This window comes from Oryzias latipes, chromosome 3 (assembly GCF_053564925.1).
Source record: "Oryzias latipes strain Hd-rR chromosome 3, Olatipes_Hd-rR_3.1".
NCBI lineage: Eukaryota > Metazoa > Chordata > Actinopteri > Beloniformes > Adrianichthyidae > Oryzias > Oryzias latipes.
In genome coordinates this window covers 4,995,504-5,005,945 of record NC_136239.1, presented here as the reverse complement: position 1 = coordinate 5,005,945, position 10,442 = coordinate 4,995,504, and the positions used below count along the sequence as shown (strand labels likewise).

The following is a 10,442-nucleotide window of genomic DNA, read 5'->3' as shown; positions in this document are numbered from 1 at the left end:
CAAACTCGCCCCACGTTACATTGGACCATACACCATCGACAAAATCATCAACCACTCCTGTGTCCGCCTCCGGCTTCCTGCAGCCCTCAATGTCCATCCATCTTTTCACATTTCTCAGATCAAGCCTGTTTTGGACAGCGCGCTTTGCCCGCCTCCCGCCCGGGTCATTGACGCCTCTCCTGCCTACATCGTCAGCCGTATTTTGGACGTCCGACGCCGGGGTCATGGTCACCAATTCCTGGTGGATTGGGAGGGTTACGGTCCAGAGGAAGGCCCCTGGGTCTTCTGTTCCCTTATTCTGGACCCAGCCCTCATCTCTGCTTTCTATCGGGCCCACCCGGATTGGCATCCCGGACCGCCTGGAGGCGGTCGTTGAGGGGGGGGGGGGGGGGGGATACTGTCATGGTGCCTCTGTCAGACTCCTCCCTCTCCAGTTTAATTTACGCAGTTCTCCAAGGGGGTGTTGGTTTGATTCTTATTTGTTTGGATTTAATTGGAGCAACTGAATTGAGACTGGATTTTAATTTACTGTTAAAACTTTCTACGATGAGGTCGCAGGGGGCTGGTAAGACAGGTGGAGAGTTGGAGCGAACAGATGTTATACATTTTTCGACTTCAGGAGTCAAGTAACGTTTCTTCACCGTTCTCCCAGAGATCTATTGTTTTATAAAACTAGTGATGTTAAAAAGCACACAGTAGTGGTCAGATACTGCCAGGTCCACAACAGTGGACAGACTGGTAGGTAAACCATGACTGATGACAAGGTCAAGAGCGTGCCCCCTGTTGTGAGTCGGCTGCATGACGTGTTGTTTAAAATCAAGAGAAGCAAGCAAGTCCAAGAACTGAGTGGTGCAATGGTCTGACTTCCTGTCTATATGCAGGTTAAAATCACCAGTTATTAAAATCATGTTAAAGGAAGTGTGGACAGATGAAGCAGTATCTTGGGGTATGTTGGGAGAAGATACCAAATCCAGTCAGTCACTTCCACAGACCGATGTCTGGACAGATGAAGAGGAGGTTTGGACTGGTGTGGGCATGATGGGGGCCGGTGATGTCTGGACAGAGTATCTGATGTTTGCAGCTAAAACATTGCTGCCCAGTGGACTGGGGTGAATCCCATCAGTTTTATAAAATGAGACTGGGCGAAGGAGACATCCTTCATTTCCAGTTCAGCTTTTAGACGACGGATGTCTTCTTTGAGGTCAATAATGATTCCCAAAGCTTTATTCAAAGGTTGTGAGTCCAGATCGTTAGTTGGATTTGATTTGTTTTTCTGAGTTCTGGTCTGGAGTCACCACTGCTGTTTCTCCATCCGCCATTTTTTTCCCCATGGACTGAGAACAGCAAAGCAAGCATTGATGAATACACGGACACAGTAAGCAGGTACATAGACTGGTGCACCCCCATTTGCATTCCCTCTTGGACCATTCGAATCTTCTCTAACCAGAAACCCTGGTTCAACACAGATGTACGCAAATAAAAATCAACAAACAGCGTGCAGCCTTCAAATCAGGAGATGGCAGAGAGTATTAACATGATCGCTATGACCCCTAGAAATCCATCAAGGCTGCCAAAAGAAGCTACAGCCAGAAAATTGAGAGCTGCTACAGGGAAACCAACGCAAGAGGCCTGTGGCAGGGAACAGGACAAATACAAGCATATCAGAGTTCCAGGACAACATCCTGCCAGACAGCCTAAACACACTCTAAAAAAGAATTCACTGAGCCTTTTCCGCCTACTTACCTTAATATGTGATTCCAACATAAAAAAGCTAATCTATTGATTTGGATCCTTATTTTAAATTATAAACTTTGCTTTGATAGGGTGTGTTGACTCAAAAATTCGGTTATTTATATCAACATCATATTCTGTGTCATTCAAACTTAAATTTATGAATCAATTGACTTTAAAAGAAATTTGAGTTGTGGTAACTTAATTAACGTAGGATGACAACATAATTTTTGTTGATTTTGAGTTCAAGATTTCAAGTGCCCTACTTTTTTGAAATTCCCGGGTAAATTCAAACGGTCATCGGGACTGCATGTCAGAGGACCTCCATGCCGAACAGTTAAAATCCTACATATACAGACAACATTTACAGAAGCACTCCAAAGACAAGGCAAGTATTCTTTCATTTTTGAATCAGTATTTGCCAAGTCGTGAATCTGCATTTTTTTTAAAGATGTGTATAAATTATTGACCTATGTTTAGTTCAGCGTACATTTTTCTACTGTCTTGCCTTTAATAATTAGCGTTATAAATAATTTAAGCCGTATTTTATGTCGGACACGTACAGAATATTTACACTTCGTGTTAAAACTTCTTTCTGTGAGAGAAAACGTGACTATTTTGCTTCTTGTGAAAACTAATTTCACTTGCAGACATTTTAAAAAATCATTTCATATTCACAATAATACTAATTTATTTCAAAGATAAGCATTAAATATGCATAAAATACTTTCAGGGCCATAGAATTATCGGCACCATTTTTTTCCATGTTAGATCAATCCGCGCTTTCCACCGCTTTCAGCCAGCTACGTCGGACTTTTTTTTCCCGTCGAACTTATCAGTGCAGAGTTCAGAGTTAGAGAGTGGCTTTGTGTCGTCCCTGAATACGTTCTTGCTGAAATCCAGACCAAATTTAATGGGTTATCAGTCTGTGTGAGATTCGACGCGGAAGCGTTTTGTCCCGGTGGGGGTGAGCAGCACGTTGGCACCGGAGCTGCAGCAGCAGCACATGCTAGCAGCTCTGAACTGGGGAGTTGTTTTATTGAGAACAGCTAACTTCGTCCATGTTTGCAGCTAATTACCAAGCTAGCTGGATGAACTGTTGCTGAAGGTAAACCGTTTTTGTTTTTTGTAGCGGTGGTGACGTTTAGGGAACATTTTCTTTTACTTTCGTTAGCCAAAACCAGACACATTGACGCTGCTAACGCAGTCTTGAGAGGGACAAAGTCGGCGTGCGTTTATAGCTAACTTGTTACAGAAAACTATTGCTGCATATTGTAACCAAAACATTTTTGTGTTTATGAGGCAAAGTGTACTCAGCCATGGTGTACAGTTGCACTTCACTGTTACATTAAGAATGTTTTGAGGGTCATTTATATATTTTAAACTTTTGGTTGTCATTTAACACTCATTTTCCATTCTTTTTCCTTTTTGTGTGCATATATTTTGCAAAAAGGCACAATAGATGTTTAATCTATTTAGTTGGATATCTAAAAATAAAACTGATTTTATTTTGTTTTTTTATATTTGTGAATCTTTGTTAGCTTACTTTAGTAATCAAAGTCAAAGAAATATCTGTGATTTTTCAAAAGGTACCATGATGTGTAAAATGTGAATGATTGCATTGATGACCCCTGCAATCAAGGACTTCAAGGACCGCTGGCCTGCATTATTTGATGCAACACAGGTATGTTTATGTTGTGTAATTAATTTGCAAAACCATGTTGGTGTTTGTTTGGAAGCCAAGGTAATGGGTTAATTGATTTCTCCTATTTTCTTGTTGGTAAAATCCACAGATAAATGAAGAATTCAAGAGAATAACCACAGTAAACCTCGAGTCTACCTTTATGGCCAACCTTGACAAATGCATCCCAAAACTGATGGATGTGGTCTCATCAAGAGGAGGAGCTACAGGGATGAGAATCAGGCAAATCAAAGATATGCTTCTTGAGGTATGACAATTATTTTGAATGTTCCTTTATAACTTGTATTAATTTAAGTCCTTCCTGTTGAACATTTCTTTCTTTTTAAACAGAACAACAGTGTGGAAATTCGCAGAGAAGTAGCCATCCGTTGTCTTATTGTGTACCTCGGAGAAAAGGAAGAGGACCTTTTTAAAGAGTTTGTAAGTAATTCATAATTTTGGAAAATAATAAATAATTTTACACTTGGTAATGCATAAACACATTGGACTGCTTTTGTACCTCTCCCTTTCAGTTCACTTTTTAATCACAAATTTCTGACCAAAATTCAATCATTGCAATCACAGTTGTATAGATAAAGGCTGACATAATAGACATAGTAAAATACTTGTGGAATACGTATCCAAAGTTTATCTATTGTTTGAACCCTGGAAACATATTTAAGAAATCAAGGCATGTTTTCTTGTCAAAGGCAACTGCACTTCTTACTTTTCTTGAAAAGATTTCACTTCTCACACTTCTCAGTCCATAAAAGAAAGGTTCCTTGTCCTCTATGGGTAGGTGGAGTGCCCCTGCCCCAGGTGGAGTAGTTTAAATATATAGGGGTCTTGTTCATGAGTGAGAGAAGATTGGAGCATTAGATTGACAAGTGGATGGGAGCAGCTTCTATAGTTATGTGGTCGCTGTTACTGGTTGATCTTCGTTCCAATACTCACCTATGGTCATGAGCTCTGGGTCATGACCGAAAGAGAACAAGTTCCCGTATACAAGCAGCTGAAATAAGCTTCCTCTGTAGGAGGGCTAGGCATGCTCCCTTAGAGATAGGGTGAGGAGCTCGGTCACCTGGAGAGGGCTCGGAGTAGAACCGCTGCTCCTCCTCATCCAGAGGAGCCAGTTGAGGTGGCTCGGGAATCTAGTCCGGATGCCTCCTGGACGCCTCTCTGGGCATGTCCCACTGGGCGGAGAGCCTGAGAAGGCCCAGGGCACCCTGGGGAGACTGGATCTCTCGGCTGGCCTGGGAACGCCTTGGAGGTCCCGCCAGAGGAGCTGAAGGAAGTAGCTGGGGCGAGGGAAGTCTGGGCATCTTTGCTTAGACTGCTGTCGCCGCGACCCAGCCCTTGATAAGCGGAAGAAGATGGACGGAAATGGAATCCAAAAAGCTGCATGAAGAGAAGTGATGAAGCTTCTTGAATGAGAAGTGAGGTTTTCAAGAAAAGAAAAAAGTCCAGTTGTCTTTGAGAAGGAGACATGCATCAGTTTACTATGACCTGGAGAGTGATAATCTCCACAGGTATTGAAGAGCATGTACAGCTGTACTACTGCAACTAATACTACTAATGATGATAATGATAAAAATGATGACGATAATCAGGAACACCTGCTTTAAGCAGTCACTTGCTAACACTTCATGAGGTTGTTCTCCTTGTATCGGTTGGATTTTGGTTGAGACAAATTCACCCAGCACAGCATATACAGACTGTTGATCTAGCCACAGTCTTTATACCGTTCTTTTTTTTTAGTCTGTTTTAGCAATGCTGCATTTCATTTGTAATTTGTAAAAGTAAACGGTGTACACATACACAAAAGTTGAGTTGATACATTATTTCTAAAAATCTTTAATATCTTTCTATTTGTTTTACAAGGACAGAGAAGATTTTGAAGCTGGACTTCATGAAGAAATGATGACGATTGCCACTATTGCAAACCAGGCCACCCAGTCTAACAGAAAAGCAGCCATTGTAATTGAGGGACAAAACTTCTGGAGGTAAACAACATCCCAAGGAGCTGCGCTTTATTGATTGGCTTAATTTATGCTCTTAATCTGAGCTATGCAAAGAAACTTAAAAGCACTTTTGAAGTATTTCAGAAGTTGTTCTTTGGCCTTGATGGACAGAGGCCCAGTGCAAAAGTGATGAGCCTCAAGAACAGTATCTTCTGAAAACAAGACCCAGTGGTTTTGCATATTTTAGTTGTCACAGTTGTGTGAAACATGTTGAAATATGTTAAGAATGTTTTATATGTTCTTTGGACCCTTTTATTTAATATTAAGAATGGTGTACTGTTGAATAACCACCCTTACTGTTAATCTTGTGCAACTCCAGATGTTCAGCAATTCTGGGACTCTTCTCAATCCCAAAGATCTCATTTCGCTACTTCCAAGCATTCTTGGAAGTTTAGCAGAGGCAGTCTTTGAGTACACAGCTTACCCATCAAACGATCAAATATGTCAAGTTGCAGAAGCTCTGGTCAAAAAACATCCAAAAACGGTTAAGATGTCTTTAAATTCAGAAATGTGTGGAATGTTTAAAAAACTATATATGAAAGTTAGTGTCTGCAGTTATGCACAAAACAGAATTCTAAAAGAGTTTTAACTCATGTAACACATTTGGTGCTGTGATTTACAATTTATAAAAGGTATGGCTTTGTTTAAACTTGTTAAAACTGAACTGTTCAGCTGTATTTGAAAGTTGTGAGCAAGTAAGAGCAACTCATTTATGTTTTTTATTTTTTTATTGTGCTCTGAAATAAACAGTTAAATTTCCCAGCACTCATGTTGTAAATTAATTTATCTACTCCTTGAACAAACGCTATTGCAAGAAATTAATTTGAAGAAACATAATTTTTTTAGGGGTGTCAACTTAAAAACCTATTTTTATCATTAGGACAAATAATTTATTACAATGTAAAAAAAATATTTCTAGTAAATTAAAAAAAGTAGTTAAAACAACATAACTCTGATCAGTGGTCAACTCAAAAAGGTGTGTCCATAAGGTAAAATTATGTGTTGATGGTAATAAAAGAAACTATAGACAGGAAAAGGAAATCTATTTCCCGCAACTCAACTTAGGTTGTTGGTTGAACTTAATTTCAATAGATGTTGGCCTAATGTAAAATGTCTATTGGAAAATGTTGCGTTAATTTTTTTTGTTGAGCTGATGCATTTTTTTTAGAGTGCAGCTTCTACACAAAATTCAACCAGAACAACAAAGAGGTTCCTCTAAAGACCTCCTGGGCTTTAGGGGACGGAGATGGCTGCACTGCAGGTGTCTCACACACAGGTCCTCATGGCCCTGAAGCAGGTGAACCCTTACGAGGTGACAAGACCGGACCACGTGTCACCAAGAGTTCTGAAAGCCTGCGTGGAGCAGCTAGCAGAGGTGTACACAGACATCTTCAATCTCCCACTATCGCAGGAAACGGTGCCCCAAATCTTCAAGTCCTCTGTGATCGTGCCGGTCCAGAAGAAAACATACATCACAATGATGAACGACCTAAGACCTGTGGCTTTCACTCCTGCAGCAAGGAAATTCCTGAAAAAGCTGGTTCTGTCACACATCAACTTCTTGGTCAACAAATCAGTAAACCCCCACCAGTTTGCCTACCACCCCAACAGATCAACAGAAGACGCGTGGCCCTGGCACTTTACTCAATCCTTCAACATTTGGACATTAAGAACACTTATGCTCAGTTACTGTTCCTAGACTATAGCTCTGGCTTCAATACCATTAGGCTCCGGACGCTGACTGCAAAACTGTCTGAACTGGGAATACCTACACCCACCCAAAACTGGATACTTGACTTTCTCACTGACAGACCACAGGTGGTGAGGGTGGGAAAGAAGGTCTCTGCAGAGCTGACTGTCAGCACTGGAACACCACAGGGGTGCTGCCTCAGACCAAAGCTCTTCTCACTGTACACCTACGACTGCACCTCCCCTGACTCCAACAACATCATTCTTAAGTGTTCAGATGACACAACCGTCCTTGGTCTCCTTCTCTTCCTTTGGATATCCAGGACAAGGATATATTGCTTTCGTAAGTCGATTCTCAAAAAAATAGTTCTGAATTTTTTCGTTTTATCTGAGTCGGCACATTTTTTAGGATGATTTTGTGTTTACCTTAACCCATCCCATAATAATTTCAAAATTTCTGTGGGACATGCACGTGTGTTTGGGTTTTGTAACTGTGTTTTGAAAAAACTTTGTTGGCCCTATAAGCCTTTGTCGGCCTATTCATTTTTTTCCAGTATCATCGTCTTGGTGGTGGTGGTGGGGAGTTGTTGTTCACTTTGCTAAAAATAATTTTTTGCGGGTTCCTAGGTGTGTGCAAATGATGCTGTATTTTCACGCATGTGACGGGGGTCAAATTTTCGCTCAAAGATGCACAAATCTTTCCAACTGCGTCCTTGGAGTCAGTGAATATTGCTACGGCCCATAATTAATGCCCATTTAAACTTGTCGCCAGAATAAAATACACCTGTCTACAACCACAAACAGTCACACTCCAAACTCCAGTACGGCAAATACCAAAGAGCTGTCAAAAGTCAACAGAAAAACAAATTATTACTCAGTACCGGTGAGTACCGGCCCACATAAGACACTGGTGGGGTCAAAATTATCTTAAGAACGGTGAGCAAAAAATCCCTGAATCACACGATGGTAACAAAGGCTACCATCAGTAACACACGATGCCGCCAGGGACCCGCATTGTGCAGTGCCAGACGTGTCCCCCCAGCTTAAGCCAGTACATGTCTAGGTCTGACTGAAGTTTGCTAGAGAGCATCTGAATGATCCAGAAGAGGATTTGTGAAAATGTTTCAAAACATGTTGTGTTTTCATGTGAAAATCCCTGATTTCCCCAAAATGTAACTAAAAAAGGACAAATACTGAAGAGTATTACAATGCACAGGAGTTGCATATGCCACTAAAAGAACAATGTTTGCATTTATGTTTTTATGTAAATAAGTTGGGTTTGAAGTGACAAGGTCTTACTTGTTTAAGTATCATGTCACGCACTGAGCAAAACGGCCTCTGCCTGTTTCCAAAGAATTTTTGCATATCTGTTTTTCCTCAGCAACGCTGAGGATTAGAAGATTCAAGACTCTCAGAAAGAAAAACATATAGGAACAGATTACATTTGTGTGCATCATCCATGTGTATCTCTTGATCCTTGTTTAGCTGTGTGGAGACGAAAACAAGCAAACCTGTTGGAAGCCTTTTTCTCTGACTGAAACATTACCTGTTTGATCAAACAGCTGCAGGACGATTTCTCAGGTAAAAACTTTATGTTTGTTTTTTTCTACATCTAACAGTAACGCTTTTCAAAATCCTTCTGAAAAACATTAACATTGGAGTAGTTTTTAAATTTATTTTGTTCATAGTAGATATAGATAACTTTTTATCGTACAGAAACTTGATTGTAAACCAAAGCATTATGTTATTATGCTCATCTAAGCCTTATTCTGTGTCCAAATCCTCTAAAGCCATACAACTTTTTATGTCACTATGTGGCGTCACAGATGTCTGGCGTCATTTTAATCCAAATGTTAAGCATTTTTCTTTTTTTTCACAGTTGCACAGCTCTTTTTCTAGAATAGATTTTTTCCTCACTGATAATAATTTGTTCTTTGCGGTCAACTCTTGTGAACACACCCCCATAGTAATATCAGATCATTCAGCTGTTACCCTTGATATCATCCTCCCAGGTCTCTCTGTCACGGTCTCCATGGCGGTTTAACCCATTGCTGCTCAAAGACACAGACTTTGTTCAGTTTATTAGTGAGCCTATAGACCTTTACATTTCCACTAATAATACACCATATGCATCTGCAATTGCAATTTGGGAATCATGTAAAGCATTTTTGAGAGGGGAAATAATAACATTCAGCGCCTATAAAAATAACATTGCCTCACTAAAGAGCCGCGATCTTTACTCTGCTATATCGGAACTGCAAAATAAGTGTGCAGAATCCCCCAGAATTTATCTAAAAACTGCTTATAAAAAAGGCAGAATTTGACTGGATGGCCACCGACGAGGCAGTGCAATCAGTACTCAGGACCCTTTATAGCTATTATGAGTTTGGGGATAAGCCTAATAAAATACTCTCACACCAGATCAGACAGTCAACAGCAGCTCAATATATTCCTGAACTCTCTACCTCTGATGGACTCACACTTAATCCTCAAACTATCAATGATACATTTAGAGAATTTTACTCTGCTCTGAATGTTCTCCTGATGAGAAACGTTACGAAGCTTTCTTTTCACATCTTAATATTCCGACAGTCGGACCAGATGCAGCTTCTCGAATGGATAAGCATTTCACTGCTGAAGAACTAAAGAACGCTGTCATGTCTATGCAGAGTGGGAAAAGCCCTGGACCTGCCGGGTTCCATTCTGAATTCTTTAAGGTTTTTATGGATAAACTATCCCCTCTAATGCTTAACATGCTACAGGCTTCAGCTGATCTTGGTGCCTTACCGGCTACTTTGCGACAGGCCACAATCTTTCTTATCCTAAAGAAGGATAAAGATCCCCGATGCTGCAGCAGTTTTCGGCCTATTTCTTTGCTGTGTGCAGATGTTAAAATTTTAGCAAAACTGCTAGCAAAACACTTAGAGTCCATAATGCCCACATTAATCAGCCCTGACCAAACTGGCTTTATTAAAACCAGACATTCATATCACAATATTAGGCAGCTTATGAATATTTTATGCTGCACCTCTTCAACTGGCACCCCCGAAATGGTCATTTCCATGGATGCTGAAAAGGCCTTTGATCGGGTGGAGTGGCCTTATCTTTTTTACACTTTCAGACGCTTAAGTTTTGGCTCTAAATTCCTATCATGGATCAAATTACTGTACACATCACCTATGGCACGTGTTTGCACTAATAACGATTACTCGGACCTCCGGTAGGATTGCTTAGAGGAGACACGTTAAGTCTGGAGTTCCCATACTCTGTTTAAAAGAACTCCACTAATACAACTCGAACACAAAAAAACAAATCCAAGA

General features: G+C 40.6%; 1 pseudogene across 1 annotated transcript; it reads left to right on the top strand.

Moving 5' to 3' along the window:
- Window positions 1-1,691: 1,691 nt before the first annotated feature.
- LOC144991142 (uncharacterized) lies at window positions 1,692-6,270 on the top strand (annotated as a pseudogene). The gene is made up of 4 exons (XR_013655063.1): window positions 1,692-3,415; window positions 3,525-3,680; window positions 3,764-3,853; window positions 5,294-6,270. The product of XR_013655063.1 is annotated as an uncharacterized LOC144991142 (transcript).
- Window positions 6,271-10,442: the final 4,172 nt, after the last annotated feature.